Here is a 25590-nt window from a genome sequence, read left to right as displayed (position 1 = left end):
ATTTTCCCTTCCTCTTCACCACATACACAGGGAACACAATTACACTATCTTCATCCCCACATAAGAATCTTTTGAAAGAAAACTGAAGGACAAAAATTAAGATAAACGTATCTTTATATGATTTTCTCAGAGTTCCGTTATTTTTGTGTTTGATTACTATATAAAGGACTAATTTTTTAATTAAAGTAAATGTCACTGTAATAGTTACTTCACAGAATTCTTAAAATTGAAGTCTAACAGAGTGGAAACTGATGAAGTACAATGTGCAAGTTACGAGTAAGAAATAAAGCAAATATTTATTTCCAAATATTTAGGCTTTGCATATAACAAAATCTCCAGTTAGACTTCTTGGAGCAATTTTTTTTCTTCTGAGAGAGAGGGAGAGACAGCATGAGCAGGGGAGGGGCAGAGAGAGAGGAAGACAGAGAATCCGAAGCAGGCTCCAGTTGGAGCAATTTTAATACAAGTTCTAGAACAGACTAATTTTTTAACTTGAAAAGCAATTTCCTCTTGAAGTCTGTACTAAAAAAAAAAAAAAAAAACTAATGGCAAATATGATTGGATTTAAATGAGTACAAATAAAATTAACATTTGGCTACACAATTTTACCAAATTGTACCTTCTTAGGACTCATTCTTCTAGTTATTAGTTTCAAACTAAAGCTGAATAAGCTGAATATCATCAACATAGATTACTTGTACAATAGCAAGTCAAATTATTAGGTTGAAATAATAACATGTAATGTCTATCTCTTCTCATCTTTAACACATATTCTTCAAGTTTATACCAAGTGTCATCCTAGGGTGAGGGAATATTTCTGGAGAGATTTTTTAAAAGGTAATTAATTACTATGTAGAAATTATTTTATATTACAGTGCCAATCAACTTTCTAAAACTGTCCATTAGAAAATGCTAGTCGAAATTACTTTCTGTATTAAAATAAAGTTCAAAGATCAGCATTTTTCACCATGGTTCAGCACATGCTGAGATCCAAATGTGCAATCTTGGGCTCTAAGATGTGTGACAAACCCACAGCAAGAGATGCAGAAAAGCAATAAAGAAGGAGGGCTGAATGACTGCATAATCACCTGCATGAACACTAACAAATTTGCTATAGGCTTTCAGCTCCTGGTTTGCCAATTATACAAGTAAAAGAGGGTTATATCAGAAATAAAGGAATAGACCAAAGTGAAGTAAATGCAGAGCTAAAAGGTAAATGTTTCTGATGAATATCCTTTCCTTCCTAACTTCCTTTCTTCTTTTCTAGATTTACTAAGCACTGTGCACCAGATACTGTGTTAGGCATCAGAAATCCAGCTAGGACGTGTTCAGAAAACAGAGTGACTGCAGCCAAAAGCATAAGGTGCGGAGTGGTAAAGGATTAGAAAGGCTGGCAGAACAAACTCAACCTTATTACTGGATCTGTCGAGATGGTATCTCCAGACATTCACTCTCGAGGTGGTATGAAACATCAGGAGCTGTTTTTATGAAGCTTATAAGGCTTAACATTTTTCCACTAGTTAGAAGTCAAACTCAAAGTGATCTTATGTTGTTCTACTATATTTTTTTAAAAACAGATGCACTACTTAACAATAGCAATGAGTTGTGCAGCTGTACCTAATGCCTGCAATAGTCATAGAAAATATGGACAGGAAAACAAATTCTGGCAATTATTGAGGAAAAAAGAATCATATCTTTTTTAAAAGCATTAATAGCAAGTTGTTTATAATCTGGAGGAAAGGGGTTTTTTCCTTATGTAAATTTTCTATAATGTACTCTGGGTCCAACTAGACAGTATATGAAAGGGCTAAAAACTATACAGCTTTTCACTTATTTTAAACTATGTTGGGTGCAGTAAATCCTGAAGACATGCAATAATTATCACCACTCTACTTACTACCTCTGTTCAGCTAGCACTAGTCTCAACCTAACTGGGCATCAATTTTCTCACCTTTGTAGCAGAGACAACACTAGCTTCTACTTTCTTTTTTTAAGTGTATTTATTTATTTTGAGAGAGTGAGTGACCACATGAGCTGGGGAGGGGCAGAGACAGAGGGGGAGGGAGAGAGAGAGAATCCCAAGGCAGGCTCCACATTGTCAGTGCACAGCCTGATGCAGGGCTTGAATCCACGAACTGTGAGATCATGACCTGAGCCAAAATCAAGAGTTGGACACTTAACTGACTGAGCCACCCAGGGGCCCCATTAGTGTTTACTTTCGATTTGTGAAAATGAAATGAGATAGTCAATGTTGGATATGTGTTTAACTGTCCAAATCTTAGTTGTTAATTGTTCAAACACTAGTCTTGCTGTTGCTGTGAAGATATTTTTAGATGTGATTAACATTTAAATCAGTAGAATGAGTGAAGGAGATCCTATCCATAATATGGTGGGCTTCAGTGAAAAGACTGAGATCCGCAAAAGAGAAAGGAATTGTGCTTCCAGACTACCTTCACACTCTAGATTGCAACATCAACTCTACGGGTTCTGTTCTCTGGAGAACTCTGATTCATGTGGCCATATAGACCTCTTCTAAATTATTGTCATGTGGGCTTCAATAAGCTAGCAATATTCCTAAAGTTATTCCTCATTCTTTCTCAAGCCAATCACCAATAAAAGAAATCTACACTTGCTGGGATATAGGATTAAAATTTATTAAAACCACCAATCTATGACAAGATATAAACAAGAGACCTGTTTGCCAACTCCCTCAAGGCCAAGTTTTAAGAGAAGTTTTAATACCAACAGGTATTAGTATGACCTAAAAATATCTCATCCTATTTCACTACCTCAGACCCTGACTAAATACAGTTGGCCACTGACACAGCAACACCAAGGGTTGAGTGAAAGGGACACAATTGTGTTTTACCTGATCTTGACTGAACTATGAACCACAATACATTCATTGGTGATAGTCATAAGCACAGAATAGAAGCAAAACACCCTTTAATTTTTAGTACCATCCAGTACTACCTGAAGGTTATCAATCTGACTTTTTTTTCTGTTCAGACTGATGCATGTCTCAAGGAAAAAGAAAATCATACCATTTTTAAATGATATTTCAAGTAATATCAACTCTACTCGCAATTCTACTATTTAACTGGTCTTAAATAATGAATTCTCTAGGGTCAAAGAGGATTCAAAAGTATAGGATTATGACAACAGAGAACCAAATCATGACCAAAATATTTGTCTGCCGTAAGAACTGAGGAATCTGGGGCACCTGGGTGGCTCAGTCGGCTAAGCATCCGACTTCGGCTCAGGTCATGATCTCACAGTTTGTGGGTTCGAGCCCCATGGGCTTTCTGCTGACAGCTAGCTCAGAGCCTGGAGCCTGTTTAAGATTCTGTGTGTGTGTCTCTCTCTGACCCTCCCCTGCTCACGTTGTCTCTCTCTCTTTCAGAAATAAATAAAACATTAAAAAAAAAAAAAAAAGAACTGAGGAATCCAAATATAGCTTCTCTGAGATGGATAAAAATCACAAAGACAGTCAATTTTTGTGTTGCTAATTTTTTTTTCACATTGCTGTCTCATAGACATATCTTCATTAGACCCACCAGTAAAGGCTTTAATTTTATAAGCCTTCTATGATAATGTATAACCAAGTGAAAGTTCCTTCAGAAAATATATGGAGTTTCAGAAAAATAACCTATTCTGTAACTAAATATAAATGCTTAAATTCATTCTTGGATTTTCCTTTATTTTTGTCTTGAATTCAATTAGATTTATATGTCACTATCTGGCTATATATATTTTGCAGAGAATATAACTGAATTAAGGCATGCTTCTGACCTCATGGAACCAAAAATTTAATTAAGTGGGCTGCATAAACAGTCATATAAATAATACACATTGAAGTTAGATATCTTTTTCTAATAATTTCCTTGGTGTAGTACTTAAGTTTCACGTATACTACAACAAAGCTAAAAAGAAGTTGGACTTTAGTCTTCTGTGCGTATCTCCAGCATCTGGAAAAGTACCTGCACATAGAATGTGCTCATAAATCCTAATCAAATGATTAAATGTGTGAATTATTTCACATAAGTAACTTTCTTGTGATCAAATAAAGATTATTCTGTAGGTAATAAAACCAAGACTTAGAGATACAAAATTATTAAAATCACACAATTAGCAAGGGTCAGAACTGAATATAGAACCCAATATCTTTGACTTCTAATAGTGCAACTGCCACACACCAAGAATTGTATGGCTTATAAACGCCAAAGGAGATTCTTGTGGGAAAAAAATTAATGTAGTACAACGCTTCAGACTTGATACAGAAACATTTTCAGGCTTAAGATAAAACTGAGAAGAAGGTTGTTTTGTGGGTTTCCCCCCCTCTAATAAGGTAGAATAATGAAGAATAGAGATGCACCAGATGTGAGTTAACAAAAGCAAGTTTCAATATTGACACCTACTAAGGGTTATGTTTCTTAAAGAGAAGAAAGAGATGATCCTAAATCTGAAGAAAACTAGGAGTTACAATTTTCACAATTTTCAGTAAAACACTATACTAAATTGTACGCAAATCTGCGTGTGTATATGTGCACATGCACACGCATGAGAGAGAGAGACATGGACAGAACATGGCTATCAGTGTAATCCCAGGACCCCTTCATATCATAAAACAGCACTGCACGACACTGACAAATCAGGGAGGAATAGTAAATTCATCATCAGAGTCCCTCAGGTGTAATAATCTTCTTTAAAGGGAATGCCACAGAACACTTTTTATGGGTCTAAACAGAGTACTAATATGCAGATCCTTTCACATATAAAATAACCCCTCAGTTTTCTAAAAATACATCCTTGAACCCAATTACATTCATAATTCTAATACAGAACATGTCTCTAAATTAAAATGCTCCACTATAATAAAGTTATATCATCTTGCTTGTAATTATTGTGGGAAGTCTTCTAAGCAAAGGGATGAAGTGCTCATACAAGATACCTCTGACCTGGGGGTACCTTCAGCCCCCGCTGATATAGCCAGGGAAAATAGGAAAGCCTCTGAGGAAAAACCGGGACTCTTAATGCTAGAGGTCAAACTGAGGGACAGATAAAGGGAAAGTAGATGAGCAAGAGCAAAGTTATGGGTCCAGAGAGATCAGTGTTCTCTGAAAGAAGGTAGATAAGCCGGCCTCAGTGCAGCAAAGAGTTCAAGATGAATACATGTGTCTTGAGGTTTCCTTATCCCCTTTGATTTAACAATTTGAATTAATGAGATAACAGGAAAACAATTATAATTATTTATGTACTTCACATCAGACATAAGGAGCTCAAGTTGTAAGTAATGTGTGTTCTGTGCCTTCCACTGATTACTGGTGGTACCATTTTGTATATGCTACAATTTTAAATAGTATATCATGTTATATATTAGTTTTATTAGGGATAGTGTTTTCTCTTTTAAAATGAAGATTTATGCCAAATAATAATGAAATTTTTACCTTTCAAAACAGCTGGCACATTTAACTACAGGAGTTAAAGAAAGAAAGATGGCTCTGGGTAGAAAAAATGCTGTAAGGCAATAATCATACTACAAGCCTAGGGCAAATGAGAATTACAAACAAGTGGAGAACCATTTCTCCCATGAATTGAAAACTCTGGCATCACAATTCTTTGTTGGCTTTTTTTTTTTCCGCAGGGTAAAATGATGATATCTAGACAATAAGTTCCGGGCCTCAGTTCACAGAGAAGAGAAAGCACAGAGTACCAACTTCTCCTATACTGGCTGATGGTGCTTTAGGATGAGAACACATTCTCCTCCTGGCATGACCTGTCAGAGACTCTTGGCTGCACAAGCAGTTTCAACCACCGGCTGGCAGGTGCATGACCGCAGGGGGTGGAAGCGGCAGGTGACGGGGTCAGGATAAAGTCACAGCCTCTTCCTTCTCTAGGATTCTATAAAACTAATTTTTAGGAAAATCACTCAGCACATGGTCCTGACCAGAGTAAACTCTCACTAAAGCAAAGCTAAAATTATGAAGAATTAATAAGCAATAATTTTCATTAGCCCTGTATTGTAATTTCTTTGGGCATCCATTTCTCATAGCATGTTCATGTGGCAGAATGTAATGCTTGAACAAATGAAGGAAAAAAGTAGCAAGTTTATATAAATTATGAAATAGTACACTGTATAATAATGTTGAGTAGTTTCAAAGTCATAATGTGTCCCCAAAGTGGTAGAGAAACCATTGAAAAATACAATTTTCCTAATTAACATTAAGTGAAAACATAAAAGGCCATCATAAGAATTAATTGCCTGGAATTAAAACACATGCATATATGCACACATGCAAACAGATACACATGCTGTAAAGGGTCCTTTAATGAGAAAATTTTACACATATATTCTGAAAGGCTATTATGACAAATGTCCTTTTATAAGATACTATTAATATGTCTTCTCATTTGCAGTTAATTACTCTCCATCTGGTAAAATCTCTAGGAGATTTTTTTCCTCTCAAAAGAAAAATTTTGATTTGCATAAAAACAATTAGATGCTCTATAACCTATAAAAAGACTAAACATGATGGGAAGAGTACTGAGAAGAAAGTTTTGTTTAGCCCAAGAATACTTCAGTAAATTCCAGTGGAAGGAGAATTTGAATACTGGTTGATTGTCCATAGCAAGGGCAGACCAGCAAAACATAACTCCATACTAGACAGTCAAACTCTCCATGCTGGGTGCTTTGCTTCATTTGCCACTGAATCTTCAACAATGACTAGTATTTATGTATCAGAAGTGCTGAATAACTCTTTTTTAAAATTCTTTTAATGTTTTATTTATTTCTGAGACAGAGAGACAGCATGATCAGGGGAGGGTCAGAGAGAGAGGGAGACACAGAATCCGAAACAAGCTCCAGGCTCTGAGCTAGCTGTCAGCACAGAGCCCGATGCGGGGCTCGAACCCACAAACCGTGAGATCATGACCGGAGCTGAAGTCAGATGCTCAACTGACTGAGCCACCCAGGCACCCCTGAATAACTCTTTCTTAACTGAAATCACAGAATGCTGAAAGAGATCACATCTTTTAGTAATGAGAGCACTGAAATAAAAAGACAAATGAAATTTTTCTGGAGTCTAGTTGTCAAAATTTTGCGATTAGGCATATATATTCATTTTTTTAAGTTAAGAATTTATTTTGAATTACAGCTTCTGTTCTGGGAAGAATTTTATCAGATGTAAGAAACACAGATTTATTAAATAAATTCAGCATGTGTTAAATTTGGAAAGAGATGAAGAATTTGTCTTTTGAACTTTTACATAAGAGTTTGTAAAGATGAAGATTAGCTTAACTAATCTTTCAAGACAGTCAATCACATGCATTACAATCTGATAGTATTCTAGTTGTCCATTTAATGCCCACCTAATAATTATTAAATTATAATTCAGATATATAATTGACTATGAAAATCATACCGTATTTAGTAACAATAAAACTAGGTTTGAGGCTTCAGTTTTATTAAAATATGATAGCTGGCAAAAATTTTTCTTCATTTTAGTTTATGTAACAAAAGGGACAGTGATATATCATCTTTAAGCAGATACTAAAAATTTTACTTACATTAAGATAACAAATATGGAGGTATCCTTAATTCACCCTAATTCACAGGGATAATAAGTTAGGCTTACAAAACACTTTAAATTTTACTTACAAAATAGTAAGATTTAGTAAGTAAGGTATTAGTAAGCAATAAACTTTAGACTAATGCAGCATTTAGGGTTTAAGAGACAAATGCCATTTGAATTGCAATGTCCATTTACCATCTCTGTTTCCACTGCACTGGGCTGACCCATCATCTCTCACCAGAACTATGTAATATTCTTCTCACTGGGCTACTTGCATCCATTCTAGGTATCACTTGCCTCCCTAAAACCTGTTTTTAATTCTGCAGCCAAAGAAATATTCTCAAAGTAAAATTTTCATCATCTCATTTTCATACTTACAATTCCTTACTAGAGTCCCATTGCTCTTAGGGTAAAAGCAAAATTGGTCTGCAAGCTCCCATAAAGCCAACTCCCTTCTCCATCTCAGCCACAGATGCCTTCCTCAGGTCCTCACACCCACCAACTGTTTGTCTCCACAAAGCATTTGCTTGGGCATTTCCTCTCCCTGGAATACATTAGCCTCCTTCTTTGAATCGTTAACTCCTACTCAACCTTCAATGTTAGCTTTCAACATGGTCTTGTGTATCTCTTTTGTATCACTTTGGTAGACACATTTACGTGCATATCACACACACCAGTACACAACACACACATACACACTATACACATGGTGTGCTATATAAGGTAAGGTATATATATTCATACATATTTTATAACCCTCTCTACATTACCTTTCCTTCATTCAATTGTAACAACACTGCACAGTACCCTCTAGGGAAATGAGCAGATATTTAAATGGACCTGATTTGGTAGATTAATTAATTTTATGATTACCTTCTTAGTGTTTTACAGCTATTAAGCATTTCATTGCCAATGGAATGTTTATCTTTGGATTTTGTTCTCTGGTCCATTTTAATGAGTTTCAGAGAAAAAGAAGGGAAAACATACCTTTTACCTAAAGTCCTAATTATACAACACTTACCATCTTTTGTAGGTGATGTGCATGATTGGGTCCCAAGAGAGAAAGCTTATGCTGATAAATGATTTCATTCTATTTACATTCAGGGAATTTGTAATGTGATACTACAAATAGAATTTCAAGAAGTTGTGGCATAGTCCTTTCCTAAAATACATTTACATGAACAGAACTTAAAACCAATAGTACTTTGTGAACTGTGTTAGAGCAATATATAAAGAAGTTACCAAATCTAAGGAAAAATAATCTATTTTATTTATAGAAAATCTTTGATTAGACTGTATTGTCATGTCCTAAGTGGTGTTTAGCACATTCACCTGATAGTATGAGAATTATAATCACCTTCCAAAGAAGCATCATAATTCAGCACTGTTCATTATAGAAAATTCATTAAGAAACCACCATGGAAAAAATATCTTTGAAATGATTGTATTTGAAGATTTTATTTTGTAAGATCTCAGAATTATCTTATGGTACCTCTTCTGTGCCCTCAAACTGAAGTCCTTTCATTTGGTCCTCTATTCTCTATCACGGCATTGTACTTCAGGCACATAATTGATATACTTTTGGGCCCTAGTATGTGCCAAAAATTAGGCTCGGAGGTAGAGATAAAATGATGAGCAAATAACAGGTACAATCTTTGCCTTCATGGAGCTTGAAGTCTACATGGGTAAATTTATATTCATCTAATAATCTCACATAATATGTATGTATATTGACATATATAAATATCATACATGTAAATATCAAAATTACAAGTAAATACATAGCAAATTTTTTATCCTATAAATGTTCCCATACATTTGCAAAAATAAAATCAGACACTTTAACGTACAAATAATACATTAATAAATTTCAGAAAGCTAAAATCATATAAACATCTTCTGAAATAACGTACAGTTATCAGGAAAGTTGAACAAGCTATATGTATAAGTGATAAGAGAGAAAAGCAACTTGCAAAGAATTATGTAAGAGAGGTTTTCTTTCCTTCCTTCCTACTTTCCCTCCTGCCTTACTTCCTCCCTTCCCTCCTTTTTTATCTGTATTTCCATAATATACAATATGTAGAATTTTTTGTATATACATGTAGATTTATAAAAACATTTATGCAAGAAACAACAGTAACAAATATAATTACCTTTGCAAACTAGGGCTGAAGAAGTTGGAGTCATTTTTCTACCTTTATATACTTTTGTACTACCATAGGCTCTATAATCACTATATATGTGATTTTAATTAAATTAATTTCAAATGAAACAAAGAGGAAGATCTCAAAGTCAACTACACAGTAGTGCCCAATATGTAAGTCAAGACTGTTGTTATCGGAAATGGGTAATTTGAAATTTTCCCCTGCCCGAAATCATATTTTTCTTTTGAAAATTTAAGCCCACACTGCTTCATGCTATTTTAAATGGAGATAGAGAATGCCCGAATATAACATTTCTAAAGGGTTCTTATAAAAACCCTTCATGACAAATGATAAGGTCTCAGAATTTGAAGTGACCTAGAGATCAAAGTCTAAATCCCTCATTTTTGAGCCAGAGAGTTTAAGCTTGAAGACTATTGCCAATTTGGCTTTAACTTCCCTCTGTCTGGTATAAACAAGTGCTACTTCTTATACTTTGCTCATATTTAATATTTTTAAAACTTCAACATTTTCCTTTCTGTAATTGTTTTGTTACTGAATTTTAACGGGTAATATAACTTTAAGGTTCACAAACTAAAAAATTTAAAGAGCAGTATACACTGGAAACTCGCACTGTTCCCACCCACCAAGTGTCTCCCCATTCACTCTAATCACTTATTATTTTCTTATATTCTCCTAGAGATGATATACACAAAATAGTCAAATATGAAAGGGCAGAGTTACCCCTTTTTATACCTAAGATAACGTGCTTTACTGTACATACAATTTTGAAATTTTTGAACAATTTAACTTGGAAACCTGCCCATTTTACAACACAGAGAGCTTCTCCATTCTCTCATACATGGTACCATAACTTATTTAATCTGTGACCGATTGATGGACAGTTGGTTTATTTCAAATCTTTTGTTACTAAAAACAATGTTAAGATGTATAACTTAGCGCCAGGTCATTCTTCAATTGTATAATTCATCTCTAAATTAATTTAGAATGACTGAGTCAATTTACAACTTTAAGAGTTATTAATGTGTTATTCTCTATGGGAAATGTTCAAACATCTCCTATCATGAAGATAGGAGACAGCCGGTTCCCCACAGCTTCACCAAAAGACAGTATTATCAACGCTTGAACTTCCCCAATGCCGTGTATGAGAAATATATTGAACAACTCTGTATTCAAATGCTTTCTTTGTTCGCTATCCACTGAGATGTTCTATTTCCTTCCAACACTTTGTAATAAGAGTAGAAAATCTTTTCCCCAGTTTATCATCTGCCTTCTTGCTTTGTTTATGGAATTTCTTGCGATGTACAAGTTTCTAATTTTTATGCGGTCAAAACCATCGATCTTTTCTTTCAGTCTTCTCACTTCTGAGTCAGAGTTAGAATAGCTTTCTCACTCCAAGGTTATAAAGGAAATATCCTGCTTTCTTCCAGCACATTTCCTGTCACACTTTTTACATTTACACCTTCAACTTCTGGAGCCAAAACTATTCCAGGCTGACGACATAAGCCAGACATTGTGCTGGGTGATGAAGTCCTGACAGGATTACAACTAACTGCCATCACAGAATATAAAATATAGCAGAGAAGAAAAGCCAATCATCACGCTGATTTAAGTAAAGAGCAGTGAACTTCATGAGAAATAAAGTTCATGGTTTTAGGAGAGCATATACCAGGGGGATTAAGTCAAGCGTGGAGGAGGGTAAAAATTACCTTCACAAGAAAGTGACACTTAAACAGAGGCAGGAAAGAAAGTTACCGGTTGTTAGGCAACGGGAGGAGAAAGAAAGAAGTGGGAAGAAAGAGTGCTCCAAGAAGAGGTTCCTTTGTGGAAGGTTCCAACCAGTTGCTGGGCAATCTTAAAAGTTAGGTATGAAGTCTGGACATCTTTTCAGAGAGTAATGGGAAACCATTAGCAATGGAAAAACTGAGGTTCAGATATAGATATTTGCTTAGTACAACAGAGCAAAGACTCACTAAAATGTAAAGCTGGTTTATTCAACAACAGAATTTTCTTTCTGAAAACAAATTTCTGCATGCCTTGTTGTAAATCCTTTGGATTTTCCAGTTTTCTCTTAAACTCTTCAGTTTTCCATTTATGGTTTCTGTCTCTCCCCACCACCCACTGATTGTATAAACTTGCAAGATTTGATTTTAAATAAACTGAAAAAATAACATCTCCAGTGAATATTATCTATAAGCTTTTACTACACACACGTTATTTCAGCCTTTCCCTATTACCTATTTGCTGATTGGGAATCGACTTTTAGCTTCTACAACAAAGAGAAAGTCTCTTTTCCTTTCTACCAAGAGTTACACAACCACTGCTAAGCTACATACACAGGAGGATACAATCTGCCCTGAAGAAAGCAATGAAAAAAGTTATACCAATGCTAAACAGCAACCAGAAGTTTGCCTAGCCTACTGATGGAAAGCAAAACCATCTGTAGAAATGAGTTGGTTTAAAACTCCGTATAGAATGGGACACCTGGGTGACTCAGTCAGTTAAGCATCCAACTTTGGCTTAGTTCATGACCTCGCGGTTCGTGGGTTCCAGCCCCATGGGTTCAAGCCCTGTGGGTTCAAGCCCAGTGTCAGGCTCTGTGCTGATAGCTCAGAGCCTGGAGCCTGCTTCAGATTCTGTGTCTCCCACTCTCTCTGCCCCTCCCTCGCTCACGCTTGGTCTATCTTTCTGTCTCTCTCTCAAAAATATTTAACAAACATTAAAAAAAAATTAAAACTCAGGATGGAATTACATGCTTAAGCACAGACATAATCAAACATTACTCCCTTGGCAGTATGGCCCTGGAAGCAATAATGGACTTTCGATGTCGAGCTGACCATCTGAACACACAAGAGAGAACGGAGCCTGAACCAAACCATCCCCTTTGTCTTAAGCTAGCCACAATTCCCGGGAGAGAGCCCAAGCTTCTTAGTGATGATGAACCCAAACCAGCGTAGAGTGCATTGTATAAAAGTGTTGTTGGTAGAGCAAGATAAGAGTTCTGTGTATGGATATTGGTGATGATACAAAACAAGTGAGCGTACTCGATGCCACTGAACTGTACATATAAAAATGGCTAGAATGGTAAATCTTATGTGTATTTTACCACAAATTTTAAAAGTACAAAATAAAACTCAGCACACTAAAATTTAAAAATAGTATTGGTATGAAACAGAGTAAGTCATTCTAAACAAATTTTGTTGCCCTCATAAATTCTTTAGGAACTGTATTAAGATAACTAGGATGTGTGTTAAGAATAAGCAAAAATACCAGATAAATCCCTACTCAGAGGTTTATTTCTGTTCAGATTTACTTTATGTTGCATTAGCATACGAAACTAGTTTGATTAAGGCTCTAATGCTGATATTATGTGATAAACATATGGCACACATAAGGCATTTGGGTGAATGCTTATTTTATTGAATTGAGCTTTTATTTAAATAACAAAAATATTGTAATTACCACACTCAATAACATCATTAGGAAAATTTCTTTCCAAGGTTAATCAATCTCTAAGGAAAGAGGTCTAACCTAACGTTGCCACGTATTAGCGTATGTTTTACTATAAAACCACCTGTCCTTTGAAATAACATTAAGTCCTTAGAGACATAAGGATTGTTGAAAAGCAATGTATTTCTACAGTTCAATTTCATGCTTGTTTTCATGTCACTTGAGACTCAGTTCTTCTAAAAGGAAGAGCTATTTACACAAATTGTTGCTACTAACTCTGGGGAGATACAAATATAAAACTTTTCCTCATTGAGGTTAGAATATACCCAGATGATGTATAAAAATAAGGCACATACTTTCAGAAAAAGTAAACACTTCCATATTAGTACAGAAATTACCATACTAATGGTACAGTGGGGGGATATATACGGATATGAGTATATATGGATATGTATGTTATACGGATAGTAGGGTTAGTTACCAAAAAAATATTTAAGGTGTGTCTGGGTAGCTCAGTCAGTTAAGTGTCCAATTTCAGTTCAAGTCATGATCTAGCAGCTCGTGGGTTCAAGCCCCATATCAGAATCCAGGCTGACAGCTGTCTCCCTCTTTCTCCTTCTCTCCTCCTCTCTCTCTCTCTCTCTCTCTCTCTCAAAAATAAGTAAAACATCAAAAGAATTTTTAATTAAAAATATTTAAGGCCATATTTACATTTCCTTGCAACAGTCTGTTATTTTAGCTAAGAGGTTAATAGAACAAATGTTGACTTCTGCTTTCAATAATCTTTAAAAACATGGAGTAATTCTGAAACCCCACAACCACCAAAGTGAATAATGTTGTTAACTAGTGTTCAGGATCTCCTCATGGATAGAAAAATTGCTTCAATTGATTTTTATATTAGTACATGGCTCTCCCTTTAGACCTGCCATCCTAAAAGAATTTATATCATTGTTAGCCAGGCTCTATGTGACCCAGTTGTATGAAACTCTGAGAAAAGATACTTTGCTCACTCCTAACATCTTGCTATCAACTGTCGTTCAAGTAGTGATCAAATCTAGGGGCCAGTTCCATTTATTAAATACTTGTTTGGAAGGAAGTTGTGTTTTTTTGTTGTTGTTGTTGTTGTTTTTTTTGGCATCATCTGCCTCTACTGTCAGATCCTTCTTAAAGCAAGGAACAGTATGACCTGAGAAGAGGAAGAGCTCTTTCACTTCTAATTAAAAACTAAGATTTGCTCAGATCTATGCCTTTATAGACTTTCTTAATAGGGGAGGCTCACAAGAATAAAAGCTGCAGGGCATAATATATAATGCCTAAAATATATAATGCCATAAAAATAATAATAGCTGCTGAGCTATTTAAGGGCTCATAAATTAAAGATCTCAGAAGAGTTCATTCTTATCTGTTATCATTTAGTTAGTTAGATATTATCAGTTTCTTATAATACAAGAGATATTCTGCAATATCTTACCTGTGGATGAGGACCTTGAAGGTATGTGGCTAAATCTCAGCGCTAGGAGGGAGAATTTATCCAAAGCCTTGAGTATAGGTCCAGGACATCCAACTGTGTCAAAAGTAGGGTTTGTGTTTATAAAAAAAAAAAAAATACGTAAGTAAAGTTTTACTAAAAATTATTGAAGGGTGTACCTGAGTGGCTCAGTTGGTTGAGCGTCTGAGTCTTGATTTCAGATTAGGTCGTGATCCCAGGGTTCGGGATAGTGAGTCCTGTGTTAGGCTCTGCACTGACAGTGTGGAGGTTTCTGGGATTCTCTCTCTCCGCCTCTCTGACTCTCTCTCAAAATATATAAATAAACTTTAAAATGATTGGAGATGGTTTCAAATTGCCTTAATCTGTGACTAAAGCAATCATTTAGTGTGAGTGCAGGTTATCTTCTAATCTTACTCAAGCTCTCAGCATCTGACCACCATTTATGGTACTTGAAGTATATGTGCACTGAGAAATACTCACTATGGTTCTGGTATTTCCATACACCTGAGCGAAGGGCTTTGACAGTTTCCTTTAAGGACATCTGCAAACCTGCTGTGGGTCAAGGAACAGATCTGCTTCTCTACTAGAGTAATAAAGTCAAGTTCTCCCTCCTCTCCTGGGAATATTCCCAGGTAGTAAAGAAAGTGCCTCCTCAGGGTCAGAGAGAAGATTGGTTTCTTGACCAAAATATGGATAATGGCCCTGTGGGAAGTGGAGAACTATCAGGTTTAGCAGCAGTTCCTTTAGGAGTCAGGGATTTCCTGAGTCCCAGGCTGTGATGTTGTTGTGAATACAATACCTACCGCCCCCAGGGCATCAGGAATTGTTATGGACATGAAGCTCAAACTGCCTGGTGTTCTGTGAGTGGAAATCATTTGGGCTGTTATCTCCTTACTGGGTTACTGATGGAAGCCTCTACAGGCCTACCCAGCATCCCCAGTGTTGCTAATGTTAGGACCTGCTTATATGCTTGATAATGTGGATCTCAACTATACGTAAATTTAAAAACAATCAATACAATGTTTACCAATAAAAATAACACAGTCTTTTAAAATCAATGAGTCATAATTGTTTTATATAATGACAGGAATTATATGGTTTATGATTATTTTCACGAATGTAAATCTATTCAACTTTCTTGATGGCCAAGAGCTTGTACTGCCCATCAGTTTCCATAATTGTTCTCTTTGATTCTAGATATTAAAAATCCTAATTTAATATGAATTACTGAAAATGGCAATCATTTTTGGCACTATAAAGGCCTTCAGAACATTCAGATTGAGTATGGCTTCAAAAATTATGAATCTTTTCTCATTAAGGTCCATTTCCAGCACTCCAGAAGCCAAGTCACAGAACAAGGCATATTCAAAACTAGAAGGCTGAGCGTTTTATTTTAGGAAAAAGGGCAGTGCATGGAATTCAAATCTGACTTTTGCCTAGAGCCCTGGAAATTGTTTCTTCCTGCTTTTGCTACATCTTGTGGTTCTTACATATATCCAAGAATAAAAAATACTTCCTCAAAGGAAGAATGTTTAGAATGAATATCAGGACATTGTCCAATTCTTGATGACTGAATCTCACCTTCACATGAAATCCTGGTATTTCCATATAATAAGATATCTTTCTCCTTCAGCCTTGAAGCACAGGCTCAGGTTTTACAGGCCTGAGGTATATTACTAAGATAGTTCCTCGTGTATGTCCCTTGAGATCACAGAACTTGTCTTCTGTTTTTGGTATCAGAAGCAACAGTTTTTTTTATTATATTTTGTTTTCTTTCCAACACTTGGCAAATCATCTTTATCATCAATGGTCAGCTGACCTCAGGGTTGACATGCAAAGTTATATAATTCTCTAGGCATATCAAAAAGAATAATACTTGGTGGTAGTAATTCGATCATATAGTAATTTTTTAACAATTTTTCCTTATTTTTTAAGTTTATTTAATTTTGAGAGAGAGAGAGAGAGAGAGCACAATCATGGGAGGAGCAGAAAGAGGGGGAGACACAGAATCTGAAGCAGGCTCCAGGCTCTGAGCTGTCAGCACAGAGCCTGATGCGGGGCTTGAACTCAAGAGCCTTGAGATTATGACCTGAGCCGAAGTCGGTCACTTAACCAACTGAGCCACTCAGGTACCCCCATAATAGTAATTTTTCATGGTTTCCCTCAATACGCAATATAATCATGACTCAGAGTATGGATTAAAATTAATGCAAAATCTTTTTGCTTCAAAGTAATTATGTCCTTTCTTAATCCTCACACAGGCAGAGCTGAATTACCAGTGAACACCTCTCCCTCATACTGTTTCACCTACGCCACTAGCCGATTCTTCATTTGCACATCAGCTGATTAATCCAGCTATCAAATCATGTGTCTGTTAGAATACCTGTTGAAAACTAATTACTTTTCTACAATGTGTATCACTAATGTATTGTGGCACTGAGCAGTATTATTTAACAAAGAAATTTCACCAATAACTTTTTTACTGTGTATACTATTTGTAATTACCCCTGTAACCATTTCTACAAATTTGTTGGAAATAGTGTTACTTTATTTTTGCTTTCAGAAGTGCAATTTTGAACAATGACTCTATGTTCTGTCCCTTCTCTATACACAATTACAGAATTAATCAAATTTATCCTGAAAGTGTGATTTTGTACTTTTTCTGAAAATCACTATTTGATATAGTTATATAATAGGCATTGTATTAGAAATTTAAGGCAAATATTACTGTAAACCAATACAGTAATGATTATGCTTCTTATTTGCCCCATATTTAAATAGGTTTCTTTGAAATAACTTTGATCACACTGACAGATGAATATTCATATTCTATATTTTTACTTAAACCTGTACACAATGAACATTATGAGTAATGTAACACCATGCTACTATTCTTTTTTTTTTTTTAATGCTTTTTATTTATTTCTAGGAGAGAGAGAGAGACAGCGTGAGCAGGGGAGGGTCAGAGAGAGAGGGAGTCACAGACTGAAACAGGCTCCAGGCTCTGAGCTGGCAGTCAGCACAGAGCCCGACGCAGGGCTCGAACCCACGAACCGCGAGATCATGACCTAAGCGAAAGTCGGACGCTTAACCGACTAAGCCACCCAGGCGCCCCACCATGCTACTATTCTTATCATTATAATTATGACTCTGGAATTGCTTTGGAGACTTTATTTGGAGGAACTGGGAGCAGAAAACAACACAATGGTAAAATATAAAAAAGTAAAAATTTAATAAACCTAAATAAAAACAAACCAACCAATGGCAAAAAAAAAAAAAAAAAAAATCCAAATCAACTGCACCATTAAGTAAATATCAGAGAGAAAAATTAACATTGCAGTAAGTTTGCAGTGATTAAAAGCATAGTGATTATTAAAGACTAACAGGATTTCTCTAAAAATTATTTCAATTTACAAATTAATATGTATAGAATTATGTCTCTTCATGCTTTTCTCTAAAACCAATTAATGCTTTAAAATATAATAAATTATAGAATTTTAACATACAAAACACCTAACAGAGCTGGTAAAGGTGGATTCAACTCTAGGCATATTAAGAGCTCCTCTATGCCCCTAAGAAGTTACTCAGAACACAGGCCTACACTAGAGGTATATATAACCACTATCTTCCACTCAACATTTTTTCAAAGAAGCTTTCCTTATGAAGAGTTTCTAGAAAAAAATTGACTTCCTGTGAAAGACAGAGGGAAGATACCTCTTCAACATGCTTTTGTTCAGTACAATAAAGAATGTCACTTCATGCATCAAGATGGCTTCTGTCCACCTGAGCACTGACAGTCTAGTACACGTTCTACAAGGGCAATCACTAAGTCTCCTCATTCTTTCATCTTCAGTGTTAGAAGAATCATCGTCACATAGTAAACACTCAATAAATATTTGGTGAATAAATAAATGCTATGATGAATCTTCTAACACTTGTCAACTAAAGTCCTCTAAGGAGACCTGTAACATTCTGACCAGAAGTCCAGTGTTCGTCATCCGGCCCCCCAAACTGAGAGCCTTCTAACAATCAAGCTGTCTTTAAAAAGCAACTGGCTCTTGTTCACATACCCAAGACATCTCAGTTTTGTGTTCAGAAGTTCTAAATTAATGGTGTCAGTGGTCTAAAGATTTCAGTATGCACTAGACAAAAGCCCATTGAAAGATCCTGATGATCCTGGTCCATGGTTCACAAGAATGAGCTCTTTCAAAATTAGACAACATCAATCAGAATCATCAACAAAATCAAAATATCAGGAAACAGAGATCAAGACATAAATAAGGAACAGCTAATGCTCCTAGAGCATTAGAGTGAGTCATAAATTAAATTATTTGTCTCATGACTGTGTTACACACAAGTTCCATTTCTTTGTGAAAAGAGAACAAGGTAAGAAACATAATTTTAGTTTCAATTTTGTAGGTCTTTTTTTTTCTTTTGGCAGTTTCTGCCTATGGTGCCAACAAACTATTAAACTTTAATGCCACAGCAGTATTCTAATTTCTAAAATTACTTTCAGAAACAGATTAAGGGCACCGCAGGTGGGAAGTGCATTACGACTTCTTTGGGAGCATAATGTGAGAAATACCATGATGGATGAACAAATCTAGCTAATGGAAAACATCCCCTTTCACTTTTCATAGCATCATAATATGAAATAAAGCATAATTAAATTTTTTTAAAAAACTATTTTCATTTTAATTTTTAATTACCTGGTGTCTGTCAAAATCTTGCAGTTAATTAACTTTTCACACTCACAGTCTACATCTCTTAATTATATGCTGTCATCCTACAATAAAATTTAGCAGGATACTATTAATTAATATCAAAATGTTAAGGCCATGTTCTATGAGAATTTAATAGGCTTTCATAAAAAGGAAAAAAGCACAGTTTTAACCATTTGATATCAAATAATAAAATTCAAAATTTAGTGTTTCAGAAATTCTAAAATGAATTGTTACACTAAAATCTAACGCAGCAATGTACACATCTAAAAATGGTGCCAACTTTGAAGGAAACATATTTTCCTAATACTCCATTAACTCTAAGTTCTTTGAGAACACCATTCATTTTTTTACTAATCTTTGAACCACTCCCCCATACCTAACTAGTTAGTTTTCATGTAACAAATGCTCATATGTTTACTGAAAGGAAAATGTGTTTCCAAATAAGATTTTAAATGTAAAATCTTAGGATTCTTATGCTACTATAAAGAAAAACAATAAAGAAGTAAAAAGAGAAATGAACTTTTCATATTAATGTTTTCATAGAAAATGTGATATATTTAGGATATCAGAAATATTTTAACCATATTAAAAGTGTAAAACTAGTGAACCTAAATACAAATCTTAAGATCTCCAAAGTCTTTTTATTCCAGCCATTTCCATGACAATGAGAACAAAGTTATGCTGTCCTGCAGCCCAAGGGACCCAACTACATCCTGTGCCTTCCTTCCTCCTAGCTCTGCAACTCTGTCACTTGTTCCCTGGGTTCAGAATCCGAATGCTTGTGGTCTTGTTTTCATCATTTAAAAAAATGAGATATTTTTAGGGGCACCTGAGTGGCTCAGTCAGTTAGCGTCTTACTCTGGCTCAGGTCATGATTTCGTGGTCTGTGAGTTCAAGCCCCGTGTCAGGCTCTGTGCTGACAGCTCAGAGCCTGGGGTCTGCTTTGGATTCTGTCTCCCTCTCTCTCTGCCTCTCCTCTGCTCATACTCTGTCTCTCTCTGTCTCCAAAAATAAATAAACGTTAAAAAAATTTTTAATGAGATAATTTCAGAACTCAAGGGAATCTGACAGACACTATCTAGACCAGCAGTAAAGTTCTATAAATATAGACCAATGACACTTCAAATTTCTAAGATTTATGGTCACTTTAGAGTTTCTTCTTACTGGGTTTTGAACTAATCAAAAATTATAAATCTTTTCTGAGTTAGCACTGAAACTATAGACTTTTATTTTAACACACTATAAATTTGAGTTATTAGAGACTACTGAAATCTGATATTAGTTACTAACACTAACTTATGACTAAAATTTGTTGAGGTCTAGAATTCTGCATTATACTCACAATAAAGATGTCAGTGCTAAAAACTCAACTTCAATATAGTTGTAACACTGCAATTTTCCAGCAATTGATACACTGGTATGTGCCTTGGTTAATAAAGGTATTATTGATGATGCCCTGAGTTAGATGATAGTGATTAATTACTGCTATTTATTGCTACTGATTATTGCTAGTTATTACTACCCTCTAGGATATCTCTTTTCCACAGTTTTTGCTAAAACAGATATATGCATAATGTCCCCAAGGATGCTTCATTGATTTTATACAATGATTCTGCACCATTTCAGTAATTTCTAACATACCACTTAAATAATAACTGTAAAAGGGGTGCCTGGGTGGCTCAGTCAGTTAAGCGTCTGACTTTGGCTCAGGTCATGATCTCACTGTTCATGAGACCGAGCCCCACATTGGTCTCTGTGCTGACACCTCAGAGCCTGGAGCCTGCTTCAGATTCTGCATCTTCTTCTCTCTCTGCACCCCCTTCGGTAGCACTCTGTCTCTCTCTCTCTTTCTCTCTCTCTCTCAAAAAGTAAAAAAACATTTAAAAATTTTAAATAATAACTGTAATGAGTTTCTTTAGGTTTATAAATCAAAGTCTTCAAAGATAAAACCAGAAGTAGAGAAAAGTATTCTTTTCCCAAAAATACTACCTAAAACTTGCTTTAGCAATAAACTCACTGTAATTTATCTTTCAAGTAACACTTCCATTGTAATTACTTTTCTTCCCAATTTTTCTTTTTTATAACGGAGTACTTCATTGGAAAATAGGAGCAGGAAGTCCTAACTGGGGGTGTGGTGGCTTCTCCTATACAAGGGCTATAATTTTAAAAAAGAAAAGAATGAGTGAAAGAAAAAGGATAACTGACAGAAAAATGTTCTGGAAAGCTATTGTCCTACTTAATATTCACCAATATTATGTGGGAAGGAGTTGACAGGTAACACGGGTCACACAGAACAATCACCCAGCATATACATCTTCCTTGTAAGAAGCTCTGTGTGACTAACGAGGAGAAACCAATCTTATCCGATGTCCGCAGTGACGATAATCTGTGAAAGCACAAGGAACTCCTCTCTACCCCACTGTCAGAGAGTCACTCTTCACAGCCACTCATTAGATTTTTCACTTTTAGAGACCAGAACAGGATGAGTCTTTCTTTGAATCTATACAATAGATTAAAAAAAAAAAAAAAAAACCCTGAGGGGGCGCTTGGGTGGCTCAAGTGGGTGTCTGACTCTGGTTCAGGTCATGATATCATGGTTTGTGGATTCAAGCCCCGTGGCAGGCTCTATGCTGACAGCTCAGAGCCTGGAATCTGCTTTGGATTCTGTGTCTCCCTCTCTCTCCGCCCCTCCCCCACTCATACTCTGTGTCTCAAAAATAAACATTAAAACATTTTAAAAATAATAATTTAATTAAAAAAACCTGTGGAAATGCATAGCAGACCATAAATAACACTGAGAGCAGGAAAAAAATAATATATTTTTGTTGAGATTTCCTCTCAAATGAAAAAACAAATAAAATGCCAAAAAATCCCTTAAAAAGCTAAACATATCCCTTATCGGTGTTCCCTAAAATATCTTCTTAATGTAGGCTGTTTTTAGGTTGAAAATGATTTCACAAAGCTCACAAATAAGGAACTTGACTTGTAATTAATTATTAATAGAAGCTTCATGAAATATCATGAATCATATGATCTCAGTTGTATCTATTCTGTCAAACTATAACAAAAAGCAAAATACTTAACCAATTAACATATGGCAAATGATACAGGAATAAAATCACAAAGCCACATATATCCCTTTACAGAGAAAATTCTTCTCCTTTGTGAGACTTCTGTGCTTTTAGTAAGGAAAGCAAATAATATTACTGGCTTTAATTAGTTCTTACACAAGGATTATGAGATCTTTTCCAGCAGCTACTAGACAAGTGCTCTATGTTTACTAACTATACTTTATTTAAAAGGACTATTTCCCTAAAATAATTTTTTCACAGGTATATGGGATTTAGGATAAGAAATATTCAGGAAAAAGATAACTTGATACAGTCATCTACTGAGAAGAGTTACAACAGGCATTAGGAAATTTGTGTCTGAGCCATAATTCTACCAGTAAAGACCTTCAAGCCTTAGGTAAATAAAATGGTAGGTTTTAGGGCACTTTGTTAGTCTCATTTTCTAATCAGTGAATTGAGAATTTCATTTCTCCCATCACATAGTAGGCTCTTGTAACCAAAATGAGAACTACAGAGCCAAATGTCTACAACACTAGGAAAAGAGAAATACATTTCCCGAAACCCTTACTATAAGGATATAGGCAATAAATTCGAATAAAATGAGAAACAGAAACTAGAAACTCTCCCAGATCCCAGGAGTAAAATTTTTATAGATTTTAACAATCCTATTCAGATTGCTGACTTACATATACTTAGATTGATCATATGCTCCAAATCCTATATAACCCACATATAGTAAGAGAACCCTGAAATAATCTACTGAGCCTAAGTAAACCATTGCAGAAACAAACATTTGCAAACTGTGCCTGGTTTTCTCCCACAATATTTCCATTCTGTACGACTCCACTGTCCCTTCTGGCTCTCAGACCTTCAGCATCATTATTTTGTATATGGCTCTCCAGTAAACTTCTGATAAGCTTACCCTCCCTCTTTGCTTCCCACACATCCATCCACCATGCTAACACAAAAGTGACACTTCTAAAGTAGATATAACCATGTCTCCCCTTCTCCCCGCTTGAAATTTTAGTGGCTTCCCAAGGTCTTCTCAGCCATCTTATCATGACACATATGGTCCTCTGTGCCCTGGGGCCTGTGTATGTGATCAGTTCCCTCCCATTACATGGTACCTGAGCTAAATGCTCCAGAAGCAAACTGTTGACACCGTGCTCAAAAGCACTGTACTTTTGCACCTACGTGCCTTTACTCCTGTGTTTTTTGTCTGATACCTCTTTGCAATCCCCAGCTGCTTTTGGTTAATTTTTCCTATAAAAATCCGTTAAGATATCACTTTCACAGAGGTGTATTCCTGGGTGATTCTGAATCCCAAGAAGTGCTCCTTCTTTCCTCATACAAACATGGTATGTATGTTTGTACCACTGAAGTTACGACATTGTATTATTTGTTGTGTATCTATCGATCCCTAATAATCCTAATAATGATTTAGTCCATAATAATGATTTAGTCATCATGTTATTTTGGGTTCCCGTGCCTGTCATATTATTTATTAATTTGTTAGACAATGTAAAATATCATTGTGAACGTCAAAAACATAGTCATTTTGAGATGTTTTCCAAAAGAAGTATCAAGGATGGCATAAGTCCTAATAAGATTAAAATACCAAGAAAATAAGACACAATTTATCTCTCTACCCTCTAATATGCTGTGCTCTGAGTTATACTCAGATAGTGGCTTACCAGTTTCTAAATAGATCTTGTACCTGTTTCCAGTGCTTTCCTGTGTATATACCTTTTCCCTAACTCATTCAATTCTATTTATTATCTTTCAAAGTACAGTTCTGTAACACTTTTTTTTCTCTCTCCATTTTCTACTGGGTCACAGTCTCTTGTCAGATACACAGATAATTTAACAAAGGTTTGTAAATGAAATTATTCCCACAGTTATCTTTCTACAAAAATGGTATATATTTCTTCAATCATTCTACAAAAACACAGTGTCTTCTACAATCTCACCACTGAGTTTATAGCAGTAAATAATCCAGAAAGATTGCTGATTTAGTGGATCTTATGCAATCCAGTGAGAGTAAAGAAAAAAATAAATAAGCAACCAAAATAGATAATTTCCAACAGTAGTAAGTGCTGGGAGGAAAAGAAAACAGAATGCTGTTACAGGGAGCAACTCGAGGTTCGTGCAGATGGATGGTTGGGAGATCATCCCATGAAGGTAACAACTTAGCCAAGACCCAGGACAGACAGCATTCTAGAGTGAACAGCCAATGTAAGGGCACAAAGCAGAAAAGGCCGGATTGTACAAAAACAGGAAGAAAAAAAAAAGCCAGCTCGCTTGGCTAAAAAGTGTGAGGCAGAATAAAGAGTTGTTGGAGGAGATAAGGAGAAACTCATAATGTCCTTACAGTTCAAGAAAAAGAAGAGGGATTTTATCTTAGAACGATAAGATACTGAAGTCTTCTCAATATGAAAGCTGATTTATGTTCTAAAAGGCTGCTTTGAGAAAATGGGATTTTTAATAAGACAAGAGTTGGGAGACTATTGTAGCTGTGCCATAAAGACCTGTTCATGGGTTGGAAAAGGGAAATAAGGGTAAACTGGAAGATGGAGTCACAAAGAATTATTAATAAATTGTATACGAAAGGGAAAGAAAAGACATAATTAGGAGAAGCATCTAGATTCTTGGTTTGGGGAACCGGAGAGATGGTGGTGTCATGTCAACAGGGAGAGTAGGGAAAGAACAAATTTGGGGACAGAAATGAAGAATTTTGCTAATGGAAAGAACTGATTTGAATTTAATATCCAAACTCCTTAGAATAATGTAGAAGGGTTTAACTATTTTTGGTATAAATGAAGTATATATTATATTTATCAAAATATTAGAGAAGGGATATAATTAAGGTTTGTATCATCCCTTGAACTAGGTGCTATATGTTTCCACTCAATAAACAAATATTTATTGAGGGGAACCTGGGTGGCTTGGTCAGTTAAGTAACCGGATTTAGGCTCAGGTTATGACCTCATGGTTCATCAGTTCTAGCCCTGTGTCCGGCTCTGTGCAGACAGCTCAGAGCCCGAAGCCTCCTTGGGATTCTGTCTCCCGCTCTCTCTGTCCCCCGTTGTTTGCACGCTCTCTCTCTCTCTCTCAAAAATAAAC

The sequence above is a fragment of the Hyaena hyaena genome, unplaced genomic scaffold (genome assembly GCF_003009895.1).
Source record: "Hyaena hyaena isolate Hyena2069 unplaced genomic scaffold, ASM300989v1 scaffold_244, whole genome shotgun sequence".
NCBI lineage: Eukaryota > Metazoa > Chordata > Mammalia > Carnivora > Hyaenidae > Hyaena > Hyaena hyaena.
The sequence above is the reverse complement of the archived record's forward strand: the minus strand, read 5'-3'. Positions refer to the sequence as shown.